This window comes from Triticum urartu, chromosome 1, assembly GCF_003073215.2.
Source record: "Triticum urartu cultivar G1812 chromosome 1, Tu2.1, whole genome shotgun sequence".
NCBI lineage: Eukaryota > Viridiplantae > Streptophyta > Magnoliopsida > Poales > Poaceae > Triticum > Triticum urartu.
This window is the reverse complement of record NC_053022.1, coordinates 273,428,972-273,442,212: the sequence shown is the minus strand read 5'-3', so window position 1 is coordinate 273,442,212 and position 13,241 is coordinate 273,428,972. Positions and strand designations below refer to the sequence as shown.

The 13,241-nt window shown below is 42.7% G+C and overlaps 1 long non-coding RNA gene across 6 annotated transcripts; it reads left to right on the top strand.

Annotated features, from left to right (window-relative positions):
- Positions 1 to 812: 812 nt before the first annotated feature.
- Positions 813 to 4,437, top strand: LOC125507414. 6 transcript variants are annotated; one of them, XR_007282916.1, is made up of 4 exons: positions 813 to 1,301; positions 1,406 to 2,136; positions 2,711 to 2,761; positions 4,184 to 4,437. It is a non-coding gene; the product is annotated as an uncharacterized LOC125507414 (long non-coding RNA). The 6 variants fall into 6 exon arrangements; XR_007282917.1 differs by lacking the exon at positions 4,184 to 4,437 and having other exon boundaries at positions 1,406 to 1,561; positions 1,702 to 2,136; positions 2,711 to 3,601; XR_007282919.1 differs by lacking the exon at positions 4,184 to 4,437 and adding an exon at positions 3,192 to 3,601.
- Positions 4,438 to 13,241: the final 8,804 nt, after the last annotated feature.

Sequence of the window (13,241 nt, the reverse complement as noted above, 5' to 3'; positions counted from 1 at the left end):
CACTTCCACCTTTGGGAATTGCTATGATGATTCCCTGCACTTGGGGATTATCAAGCTCTTTTCTGGCTCCGTTGCCGGGGAGCAATAGCGTGGGGTTGATATTCTCGTGTGTGCTTGTTTGCTTTCTTCACCAAGTAGGTTTTATTTTTCATTTTTTGTTTCTATTTAGTTGTGGGTGAAACATACAAAAAAATTAAAGAATGAAAATAAAAAAATTACTTGCCTCTCATGCCTAAAAAGTTTTTCAATAAGAGAAGTGATTGCAAGATTATGCATTGAAGAAATGAGGGTCGACCTGGAGCACTTATGTTCATGCTCATGGAAACAATGTAAAAATTTCATGGAAGCTTCTCTGAAAATAATTATCCTCTTGTACATATCCATTGTAATATAAAAATAATGTGCCAAGCCTTGGTTTTAGGATGATTAGATTGCTTGTTTACTTTGTGCAGTAAAAAACGGAAACTTCGGCTGTAGCACGTGATTTTACATTTTCTTTACTGAAAAGTCAAATGGGTCTGAAATTTTTTGAAAATTAATTCTATACAAATTGTTTAAATTTTCATCTCTACTATTTATAAAAGAGCAACCATTCTCTTTTTTAAACGCACCCACAAAACGTACACCGACTGATTACGACAGCAGGATTAGATTAACTAAACTTAATCCAACAGTTAATGTTAATTTAATCTATTCTTTATGTGCACTTAGTAATTTAGATTGGCTGACCATACTCCACGGGAGAGAAAATTGTCAACTCCACGCCCCCATAACGCCTACAATCACGTCACTCTAAAAAAACGCATACAATCACACAATTGCGAAGAAAAAAGAAACAAATCGCCCGAGCGGCCGCCGCAGCTGCCGCACAGATGAGCCGCCGCCGATCCTCCCACTCCCCACCCGCCCCCAATATTCCCGCCTCCTCCACCTCCAACCTCCTGCTGCCGGCCGACGTCCTCATCCACCGGTTGAGCACGCCGTCTCTCGCCAGGAGGCATCGACCACGAACTCCCTGTCACCATTGACGCCATGGCTTGCGGGTTCAGGTCGTTGTCGACCTGTTTCTCTCGGTCGCCGGCCTCTTTCGCCCATGGTCAGATCTGCGAGTCGCCGGCCCTGACCGTCTGCCATCCTGAGGGCCATGCCCCAATCCGAGTCTGGCCCGGTTGGCTGTCCGCCCGTCCGCCACTTCGTGCGCCGCTGGCATGGGGTCGATAGCCACCTTGCCGCACAGTCCATCCACCAGCGAGCCGCGATCCATCCACCCAGTTCGATATCCATCAGGCACCATCCTTCAGGTAAGTGCTACTGCCTTTAGTCGGAGATACAGCTGCGGTTTGTTTGCCTGCTGCTGTTATTTCTTTGTTTGCAGCTGCTAATTGTTATTTTGTTTGGATTGCAGGAGAGCAGAGAGGATTGCTCCTGATGTGTTTGATGCGTGAGAGAACAGAGAGGTCTGACAGATCACAGGGTATGCAGTGTACATATGAGCATGGGGGAGAGAGGTAGCAGAGATACTGGGAAAAGATGTTCTCTCGATGGAGAAGACACAGTGCAGGTAGTGTTGTTTGCCACTGCTTGTGCAGTTCTGCTGTTTTGCTACTATTATGAATATAAATATATGATCATTTCTATTGCATTGCAAAAATAATGTCCACACTTCCATTCCATTGCAATTATTTTTACAATGACAACAAGGTTCGCTGGGCCGACCAGAAGAGCTATTTCAAGGGTGTCCTGTTCAAGGTAAATCACGCTCTACATGATTTTCATGAATTGCAGTTTCATTAGCCCATTGCCCTTGTGTCCTCTTGTGTTTCTACGACTTGGTAGTTTCTGATTGGCCAGTTGCAGAGTTTGGGCGAGGAAACTGTGGTTATGACTTATGTGGTCCAAGGGCGATGGCCTGATAATTCTCTACAAAGGAACTTTGCGGTTGTGAAAACGCATCAGTGGAGTGGACGTACACTATTTTTGTAGTTACAATTATGTTCATCTTAATCCAGCGCATCAAGGATGCCGACGACCTATGGGCTTCAACGATGCCGACGACCTTTGCGGCTTCGCACCAGAAGCAGCCAACATTGCGCCTCAGTCGGCTAGGGAGATAACCTCTTCACTGGCAGGCATCAGGTGCGTGTTTGCCTTTTCTGTTAGGCTCAGGCAGTCAGTACTCACTACTCTGTACATGCATGCACTTAACTGAGACATAAATTCCAAATGGGTCTTGACTACTTTAATCGGGTCACGTGGAATTAAGGAGGGTGAGATTGATGTGACCTTGTATGCGTATATGTTTGAAATCAAGAATTAATACTATACCAATTTGCATAAAACTATCTACATCTACCATACCTTCCCTGTTAGATGCCAACTCTGGTTTCTAGAGCAATGTGTGATCAAGATCATAATTAGTTGCTTGGTAGTGTCTTCACAATGGTGAGTTGGTGACATGACATGACTGATTAGATGTAGATAGTGTCCACGCCAAGTTGTGTACATACTATCAAGCCCACTTACACATGATCGGGCAATTGCAGTCGCAAGAAAGGAAGAAAAACATGCCAACGCCAATAGACACCCGCAGTCATGACTGTCTCGATCACCTCCGCGTAATAGTTTTTGTATAGCACTATAGTTATATTGGATACTTATGGATTTTACTAACCTTAGTACCATATGTTCTTTTTATCCCTGGTGCTTGCAGGATGATTCCACGTCGTACCTGTCAGGTTTAGCTCAACTCGCTGTTATTGAGGTAGTATGTGAATCATCCGAGCTTGCTAAACTTTTCATATACGTAAATATTGCATGCCTGATTATTTTTATTATTGCTTATTACTTAAGATTTTGTCTGCTAATCGGCTCAGCAAAAATTATAGTAGTGTTCCCTTGATATTTCTTTTTTATAGCCTTTATTGCAGTCTGCACCCCTGCAAGAATGAAATTAATTCATGTTCTTAAATACTTATTTAAAGCATTTATATAAAAGGAATGTAGTGCCCTGTTTAGATGAGAAGATTATTATTCCTCCAACTTGTGCTTAGCATGCGTGAGTCAGGATTCAGGAGGCCTTCACATACATCAGACATACACACCACTCCGGCTTAATCTACTTATTCTTTCTCTAGGATCCATTTTAGAGCATACACCTTTTACTTTTAATACACTACATTTGTGAGGTGCAGGATTTCTTACACAACACTATAAGGACTTGAGGTGATTCGTGGGTTGTAGGGCATGGGGAGCTTCACAATTATTAGCTCCATATTGAATATATCAAGATTGTTGATTGTTTGGTTACACAAAGTCATGGTAGCAAAAGTTGTATGTATAGCTTGTGAGTTGTGATACATGGTGATGCATCTTTGCGATGTTAATTGTGCGCCCCATTTATTGATGCTTTGCTATTTTCTGATTTATTGGATTACATTAGGCTTAAAATATAACGAGAAATAATGGTTATATACGTAAGTTAATTAACATGGTTTGTTGCTTCCGTAGTAGAGTTACGACAATGGATGAAATATGCTCAATGTCTAACTTACTTTCATGTTTTGTTGCATATGGATCCAGAGCCGATGGCCAAGTTGTTTTTCTCTACGTGTGTTACTTGACTGTCAATTCTGGGATGAAATTGACTATAGTGCTGTTGTATGTAATGTGTTTTTGTTAAGTCTGTATGGTTGAAAAATCCATTATGTGTGCATGTTTGATATGAGATATGGTGCTCATATGGAAAGAACTATATATGCAAAAGCTATATTAAGGCTAAATTAAGATCTGTGCTACATAATTGCATGTTCATTGTATTAAAATAATTGTGCCCTAACTAGCATGATGGAGATAAATTGTTTCTATGATTATTATACGTGTGTTCCACGTGCATTCTAACTAGTATTTGTTTAGAATTTTTTAGAGTTACATAAGTTTATTAAACTTCCAGATTACTACAGACTGTCCTGTTTTTGACGGATTCTGTTTTCTATGAGTTGTTTGCTTATTTTGATGAATCTATGGATAGTATCGGGGGGTATGAACCATGATGAAGTTGGAATACAGTAGATATAGCTCTAATATGAAATTGGAATAAGTTTGCAACAGTACCTAAAGATAGTGATTTGCTTTATTACACTAACGGATCTCACAAAGTTTTTGTTAAAATTTTGTGTGGATGAAGTGTTTGAAGATCGAGGGGCTATGAATATGAGAAGAATAAAGAGATGCAAGAGCTCAAGCTTGGGGATGCCTAAGGCACCCCAAGTAAATATTTCAAGGATACTCAAGCTTGGGACGCCCCGGTCGGCATCCCATCCTTCTTCTTCCCATCCTTCTTCTTCAACAATTATCGGTATTACCTCGGTTTTTGTTTTGTTCACATAATTTGTGCCCTTTGTGTTTTTGTTTTTTTACTTTAAGAACCATGCTAGTATGAGATAGCCCTTCATTGATTTATAGAATACTTTATGTGCTTCATTTATATCTTTTAAGTATGATCTTATACAATTGCCTTTTGTGCTTCACTTAAATCTTTTGAGTATGGTTTTATAGAATGCTTCGTGTGCTTCACTTATATATTTTAAGCTTGAATATTGGTTAGTCTATATTAATTGTAGAATGCTTCATTAACTTCACTTATATCTTTTGGAGTATGAATAATACTATCATCTAAAGTGGATTTAGAAGAAGTTTGCTTCCACTATTCTGAATGAGGAGAATTTTGCTTATGTGGAGAGTAGTAAAATTTCTATGCTCTTAGATCATTAAAAGAATGTTTTATGTGATGGTTATATTGTTGAACTTATGATGCTACTGAAAATTATTATGAGGGAGGAATACATGTTTGTAGGATTTACAATAATATCAAGTTTCCTCTATATATGCTTAAAGTTTTGAAGTTATACATGTTTTGCCTTCCTATACTAGTTTATTCTTGTTCCCATAAATTATATGCTCACAAAATTCCTAGGCATAAGAAGTGGGTTAGGTTTAAATGTGCTAGTCATATTCTTCATGATGCTTTCTTTATGTTTCAATTCTTATCTTTTATATGAGCATCATTGAAATCATCATGCCTAGCTAAAAGACATTAAAGAAAAGCGCTTGTTGGAAGACAACCCAATATTTAACCTTACTGTTTTTGTGTGTTCTAATGATTAAGCTACTGTTTAATCATGTATTATAGTTTTTGTTTCAATAAAGTGCCAAGAAAGACCTTTGAGAAGACTTGGGTGAAAGTTAATGTGATCTTGCTGTAAAAAACAGAAACTTTGCGCTCACGAGATTAGCTGTCATTTTTTACAGAAGAGTGCGATTGAGTTGATTCTTTTTTTAATGGACAAATTATTCACGTCCACCAATTTACATTACAGACTGTTCTGTTTCTGACAGATTCTGTTTTCATTGCATAGTTTGCTTGTTTTCTAGTTTTTATGGCTTATATTTCTCAATATAAATTGTAGAAATGATATGGTACAATAGGAATTGTGTGAACAATTATGAACCTTGTCTTTGACAATACCAAAGTGAATGGTTTACTCTTTATCATACTAACTTATCTCACGAAGTTCCGTTAAGTTTTGTGTGATTGAAGTTTTTAAGCTTTGGGTGAGATATCGATACGAGGAGAATAAGAAGGGAAAAGACCTAAGCTTGGGGATTCCCAAGGCATCCCAAGGTAATATTCAAGGAATACTTAAGCGTCTAAGCTTGGGAATGCCCCGAAAAGCATCCCCTCTTTCGTCTTCAAAACTATCGGTATACTTTACTCAGAGCTATATTTTTATTCGGTCACATGATATGTGTTTTGCTTGGAGCGTATTTTTAACTTTACTTGCTGTTTGAATAAAATCATTAGATCTGAAATCTTGAATGAAAAAGAATCCTCCCATGGCTACTTAATTACTTGACTACTTAGTATTCTTCACTTATATCTTTTTGAAGTAGTTTGTCATTTACTCACGTGCTTTACATATATCTTATGAATAAATGGTTAAATGAATTGAATATCATAAATTTGAATTTATATACGTTTCATATTCTTACAACATGGGGAGTAATGACTTCACACATAATAAGTATAGATAGTAAACCTACTGGAAGTTAGCAAATACAAAATTGGTCACTTGAACAATTCATGAAAGAATATTAAAGGAAAAGAGATTTCACATATAAATATACTATCTTGGACATATTTTGTAATTGTGAGCACTCATTAAAAGATGGTATGCTGAAAAGTTGATGTTGGACAAGGAAGACAACTTAATGGGTTATGTTTTCCTATATTCGAAACATTGTATTGTCTTGGATCATCCAATATGTTGAGCTTGCCTTTCTCTCTCATGCTAGCCAAATTCTTAGCACCAAGTAGAGATACTACCTGTGCATCCAAACATTCCTTAAATCAGTTTTGTCATGAGAGTCAAGCATACCTATCTATGGATTGAGTAAGGTCCTTCAAGTAAGTTGTCATCAGTGCATGCAATAAAAATTGTTCTCTAAATATGTATGATTTATTAGTGTGGAGAAAATAAGCTTGATACGATCTTGTGATGTGGAAGAAATAAAAACAACGGACTGCATAATAAAGGTCCATATCATAAGTGGCAATATAAATTGACGTTCTTTTGCATTAAGATTTTGCGCATTCGACCATAAAAGCGCATGACAACCTCTGCTTCCCTCTGCGAAGGGCCTATCTTTTACTTGTATCTGCTACCCTTATACAAGAGTCATGGTGATCATCACCTATTCTTTTTACATTTTTTCCTTTGGCAAGCACTTTGTGTTGGAGCGATCCATATATATATATATATATATCACTTGGATGTAGGCTTTCATAAATTATTATTGTTGACATTACCCTTGAGGTAAAAGGTTGGGACGCGAAACTATAAGCCCCTATCTTTCTCTGTGTCCGATTAAAACTTGAACCCATAAATATCACATGAGTGTTAGCAATTGTAGAAGATTAAATGATAGTTGAGTATGTGGAGTTTGCTGAACCAAAGCTCTTACATAGGCCTTCCCCAAAAATAAGATGAATTGCAATCGTTTGATGACTTAGAGCACGATTTGTTAGTTTTCAAGAAAGTTTATGATCTATACTTTCATAAATGAATAGCTTGTTACTTGATCATGAGAAGTTTTATGAGTTAAGTTACTGTTATGATATATAATGATGCTAGAAAAAGTGATTGAAACTATCATTGATCAAACTTAAGCATTTGCTAGCATTCATACTTCATAAATTATTTCTTTTATCATTTACCTACTCAAGGACGAGCAGGAATTAAGCTTGGAGATGCTGATACGTCTCCAACATATCAATAATTTATGAAGTATTCATGCCATGTTTACTATTGTTTTATATGATTTTGGTATGATTTGATTAGAACTAACTCGGACTAACGCTGTTTTCAGCAGAACTACCGTGGTGTTATTTTTATGCAGAAATAAAAATTCTCGGAATGCAAAGAAAATCAATGGAGATTTTTTTGGAAAATATAAAAAATATTGGAACAAAAATCTATCGGAGGGGAGTCCCGTGGGCCCCACGAGGGTGGGGGGCGCGCCCACCCCCCTGGGCGCGCCCCTGTGCCTCGTGGACTACCCGTGGGGCCCCTGACTTGTTCTCGACGCCAACCTCTCCTATAAATTAACCTAGATCGGAAGTTCCGCCGCCGCAAGCCTCTGTAGCCACGAGAAATCAATCTAGGCCCTTTCTGGCACCCTGCCGGAGGGGGCCATCATCATCGGAGGCTATGGAGGAGGATCCGGGAGGGGACATCATCACCATGAAGGCCAAGGACCAGAGAGAGAACCTCTCCCCATCCAGAGGAGGGGGGGGCATGGAGGAGGAAGCACAAGGGGGAGAACCTCTCCTCTCTCTTGGTGGCGCCGGAGAGCCATCGGGAGGGGAATCATCATCGCGATGATCGTCTTCATCAACAGCACCATCCTCATCTCTTTTACGCGGTCCACTCTCCCGCATCTCGATGTAATCCCTACTTGAACATGATGCTTTATGCCACATTATGATCCAATGATGTGTTGCCATGCTATGATGTTTTGAGTAGATATCTTGTCTTTGGGTTGATTGATGATCTAGATTGGTACGAGTTGTATGTTTTATTTTGGTGTTGTCCTATTGTGCCTTCCGGGTCGCGCAAGGATGAGGGATTCCCGCTGTAGGGTGTTGCAATACGTTCATAATTCGCTTATAGTGGGTTGCTTGAGTGACAGAAGCATAAACCCGAGTAAGGGGTTGTTGTGTATGGGATAAAGAAGACTTGATGCTTTAATGCTATGGTTGAGTTTCTACCTTAATGATCTTTAGTAGTTGCGGATGCTTGCTAGAGTTCCAATCATAAGTGCATATGATCCAAGAAGAGAAAGTATGTTAGCTTATGCCTTTCCCTCATATGAAATTGCAATGACGACTATCGGTCTTGTTAACAATTGCCTAGGACAATTCCACACACCGACCCATCATTATTCCACACTCGCTATTTATAATATTTAGTAATATATTCTAACTTTATGATAACATCACCTACTTTTATATTTTAGCTCTCCGATATTATTCAAAGTTATCCTCTTCATACCCACAACGTAGTTTTATTTCTCGTTTCTAGTTGAAAGCAAACATTCGGTGTACGTAGAGTCGTATCAGTGGCAAATAGGGCTTGAGAGAATATTGATCTTACCTTTAACTCCTTGTGGGTTCGACACTCCATACTTATCACTTCCACCTTTGGGAATTGCTACGATGATTCCCTGCACTTGGGGATTATCAGGGGCTGCGAACCCTTCTAAGATCAAGTCTCCTCGGATATCAGTGACATAGTTCAGATTTCCAAAATTGGTCTAATGACCAGGGGCGTAGCTGTCGATCTGCTCAAGGTGGCTGGTCGAGTTGGCATGTAGTGCGAAGCTGCAGAATATGAAAATTTGGCTGGGGAGGAAAGTCTCCCCTGAGACGGCATCGTTGTGGATAATCGAACAAGCTATCGAACCTTCTATCGACAGCACATAGGAACTCTCAATGAAAACACCAATGTCGGTGTCAAAACCGGCCGATCTCGCGTAGGGGGTCCCGAACTGTGCGTCTGAGGGTCGAAGGTAACAGGAGGCAGGGGACATGATGTTTACCCAGGTTCGGGCCTTCTTAATGGAGGTAATATCCTACTTCCTGCTTGATTGACTTTGTGGAGTATAGGGGTTATAAGAGTTGATCTACCTCGAGATCGTAATGGCTAAACCCTAGATGTCTAACCTGTATGATTATGATCGCCTCTATGGACTAAACCCTCCGGTTTATATAGACACCGTAGGGACCTAGGGTTGTACAGAGTCAATTTATAGAGAAATAAATCTTCACATCCGAACGTCAAGCTTGCCATCCACGCAAAGGAGAGTCGCATCCGGACACGGGGGAAGGCCTTCAATCTTGTATCTTCTTGGCCCATTAGTCCGGCCCATATCACATAGACCGGACACCCGGGGACCCCCTAATCCAGGACTCCCCCCGAGAGATCTGGATATATATATATATATATATATATCCACTCGGATGTAGGTTTTCATAAAGTATTATTGTTGACACTATCCTTGAGGTAAAAAGTTGGGAGGTGAAACTATAAGCCCCTATCTTTCTTTGTGTCCGATTGAAGCTTTGAACCCATAAGTATCGCGTGAGTGTTAGCAATTGTGAAAGATTAAATGATAGTTGAGTATGTGGACTTGCTGAAAAGCTCTTGAATTGACTCTTTCCTATGTTATGATAAATTATAATTGCTTCAATGAGTGAGATCATAGTTTGTTAGTTTTCAATAAAGTTTCTGATTCATACTTTACCTTGTGAACGAATTGTTACTTTAGCATAAGAAATTATATGGCATTATATGTTGTTGTTCTAAAGATTATCATGATGCCCTCATGTCCGTATTTTATTTTATCGACACCTCTATCTCTAAACATGTGGACATATTTATCGATATCGGCTTTCGCTTGAGAACAAGCAAGGTCTAAGCTTGGGGGAGTTGATACGTACATTTTGCATCATGCTTTTATATTGATATTTAATGCATTATGGGTTGTTATTACATCACAATACTCATGCCTATTCTCTTTTAATTTATAAGGTTTACTTGAAGAGGGAGAGTGTCGGCAGCTGGAATTCTGGACTGGAAAAGGAGCAAATATTAGAGACCTATTTTGCACAACTCCAAAAGTCCTGAAACTTCACGGAGCATGTTTTTAGAATTTATAAAAAATATTGGGCGAAGAAAGTACCAGAGTGGGGCCACCAGCCAGCCACAAGGGTGGAGGGCGCGCCCTACCCCCTAGGAGCGCCCCCCGACCTTGTGGCCCTCCTGGCAAGCCTCCGGTGCCCATATTTGGCTATATGATGTCTTTCACCCTGGAAAAAAAATCAGAAGGAAGCTTTAGGGACGAAGCGCCGCCATCTTGAGGCGGAACCTGGGCAGAATCAATCTAGGGCTCCGGCGGAGCTGTTCTGCCGGGGAAACATCCCTCCTGGAGGGGGAAATCGTCGCCATCATCATCACCAATTATCCTCTCATAGAGAGGGGGTCAATCTACATCAACATATTCACCAGCACCATCTACTCCAAACCCTAATTCATCTCTTGTATACGATCTTTGTCTCAAAACCTCAGATTGGTACATGTGGGTTGCTAGTAGTGTTGATTACTCCTTGTATTTGATGCTAGTTGGTTTATCCAGTGGAAGATTATATTTTCAGATCCTTAATGATAATTAATACTCCTCTGATTATGATTATGAATATGTTTTGTGAGTAGTTATGTTTGTTCCTGAGGACATGGGAGAAGTCTTGTTATAAGTAATCTTGTGAATTTGATATTTGTTCGTTATTTTGATGAGATGTATGTTGTCTCTCCTCTAGTGGTGTTATGTGAACGTCAACTACATGACACTTCACCATTATTTGGGCCTAGGGGAAGGCATTAGTAAGTAATAAGTAGATGATGAGTTGCTAGAGTGACAGAAGCTTAAACCCTAGTTTATGCGTTGCTTCGTAAGGGGCTTATTTGGATCCATATTTTTCATGTTATGGTTAGGTTTACCTTAATTCTTCTTTCATAGTTGCGGATGCTTGCGAGAGGGGTTAATCATAAGTGGGAGGCTTGACTAAGGAAGGGCAGCACCCAAGCACCGGTCCACCCACATATCAAATTATCAAAGTAACGAATGTGAATCATATGAGCATGATGAAAACTAACTTGACAACAATTCCCATGTGTCCTCGGGATCGCTTTGCTTTATATAAGAGTTTGTCCAGGCTTGTCCTTTGCTAAAATAAGGATTGGGCCACCTTGCTGCACCTTGTTTACTTCTATTACTTATTACCCGTTATGATTTGTCTTATCACAAAACTATCTGTTACCGATAATTTCAGTGCTTGTAGAGAATACCTTGCTGAAAACCACTTGTCATTTCCTTCTCCTCCTCGTTGGGTTCGACACTCTTACTTATCGAAAGGACTATGATAGATCTCCTATACTTGTTGTCAGGTGGTAGGTGCGACATATGCCAACGGGTGGCTTATCATTGTGGGAGCCAGTAAGACATCGCCGGTGCCTGGAAACGGGATGAGGCGAAGACATGCACGCCGGCGAATCTTACCCAGCTTCGGGGCTCTCCGTGGAGATAACACCCCTACTGCTGCTCTGCGGGGTCTCCGCATGATCACTAGATGGACAAGTAGCTACACAATACTCCTTGAGCTGTTCGGTGGGAGGAGGAAGAAGGGCACGGCTAGCTTGCTTCTTCTCCTTGTGTGGTGTCTAAAACTAGCTGGGGTCCAACCCTTTGCATGGGTGCCCCGGGGGGTTTATATAGGCCTACCCCCGGGGGTACAATGGTAATCCGACTGGGCGCGGGGCCCAGCCGTCTGTGACTGCGCTCTCCGGCTTCTGCGCCGGCTGCTGGGGCCCGCCGGCTGCCGGCTCCCTGGTCGACAGGCAGGCCCCACTGTCCAGGGCCTTGTCGGCGGCTGGTTACTGTAACTCCATCTTGGTGACGTGGGCATCGCCGTGGTAAGTGTGGCTACAGTGCCGCCGTCCGGCGGGTGACTACTGTAGCCTTACCGCGTCTTTGTCTTCTTAATGGGGCGTCTCCTTCGAAGGGGTGGCAAGCCGGCTGGAGAGAGCCGGCTCCGTCTTGGGCCGACTGGGGGAGGCCAGGCCGCCTTCGGGTGTCTCTCTGCCCGAAGGGGCCCACCGCCCGTGGGCCGCGCTGGCGGCCCGTCGTGGGTGACATCAAGGTCAACATGGCAACAGTGCCGCGCCGGACGGGTCGTGCCCACTCCGTACGGCGCACTGTGCCAGGCGTGCCCCGGGATTCGTGGATGGCGGGCTTCACTGTAGCCACGCCCTGTCACATCGCCGCTAGGTGGATGCAAACTTTGAGGGTACGGTCTCGACCGCTTTGTGGGAGCCGGCTTCTTGGAGTCGGCCTTCTCGCGGCCGGCTTCTCGAAGCCGGCCCTCCCGTGGCTTTCTTCATGAGGGCTAAAGTCGGGCCGCCTTCCGAAAGTCGGCCTGGGTGACAGCCGGCAAGGGGAAGGCGGCCCCATGTCTTGGATTCTTGAGAGCCGGACGGGCTCGTAATTTTTTCAGAAGGGCCAGGGAAAGCCGGCTAGGCTACCCATGGCTATTTACTATGACAGTAGTCCCCGAAGCTGATCGAGTTTCGAGGCGGACAAAGGGACGAGAAGCTTGGTCAGCTTCCTACCCTGAAGAGCCGGCTTTGCTGGCGTATGCCGACTTCGGGGAGCCCTGCGTCTTGCATGTGGGAAAGTGGTCGACCCACGTGCTGACCGCGGGCCCTCCCACGGGCCACGTGGCAGCGAGACCCTGCCGGCGCACGCGCGCGACGGGACGCCGCCGCAGGCCCGGGCCCGCACTCCTAGGCCTCGGCCCGAACGCTGATCTTCTGTGGCCCTGGTGGATCGCTCGCCTTCCCGTGGCGATTTTATTTCGCCATTAGGGTGCAGTAAACGCGGGACGTGGGGGAGTGGGCACGATCGATCCCCATGTTTTCCCACGCCGCGCCTCCTCGGCTCCGCCACGCGAGCCTATAAGTAGGGGGAGGAGGGGGAGAGACAGAGGTTCGCACGCTCTCTCTCGCTCCGCCCCTTCTCGTCCTCCTTTCTTCCACTCGCTGCCGCCGCAGCCTCCCGTCTCAGCGCCG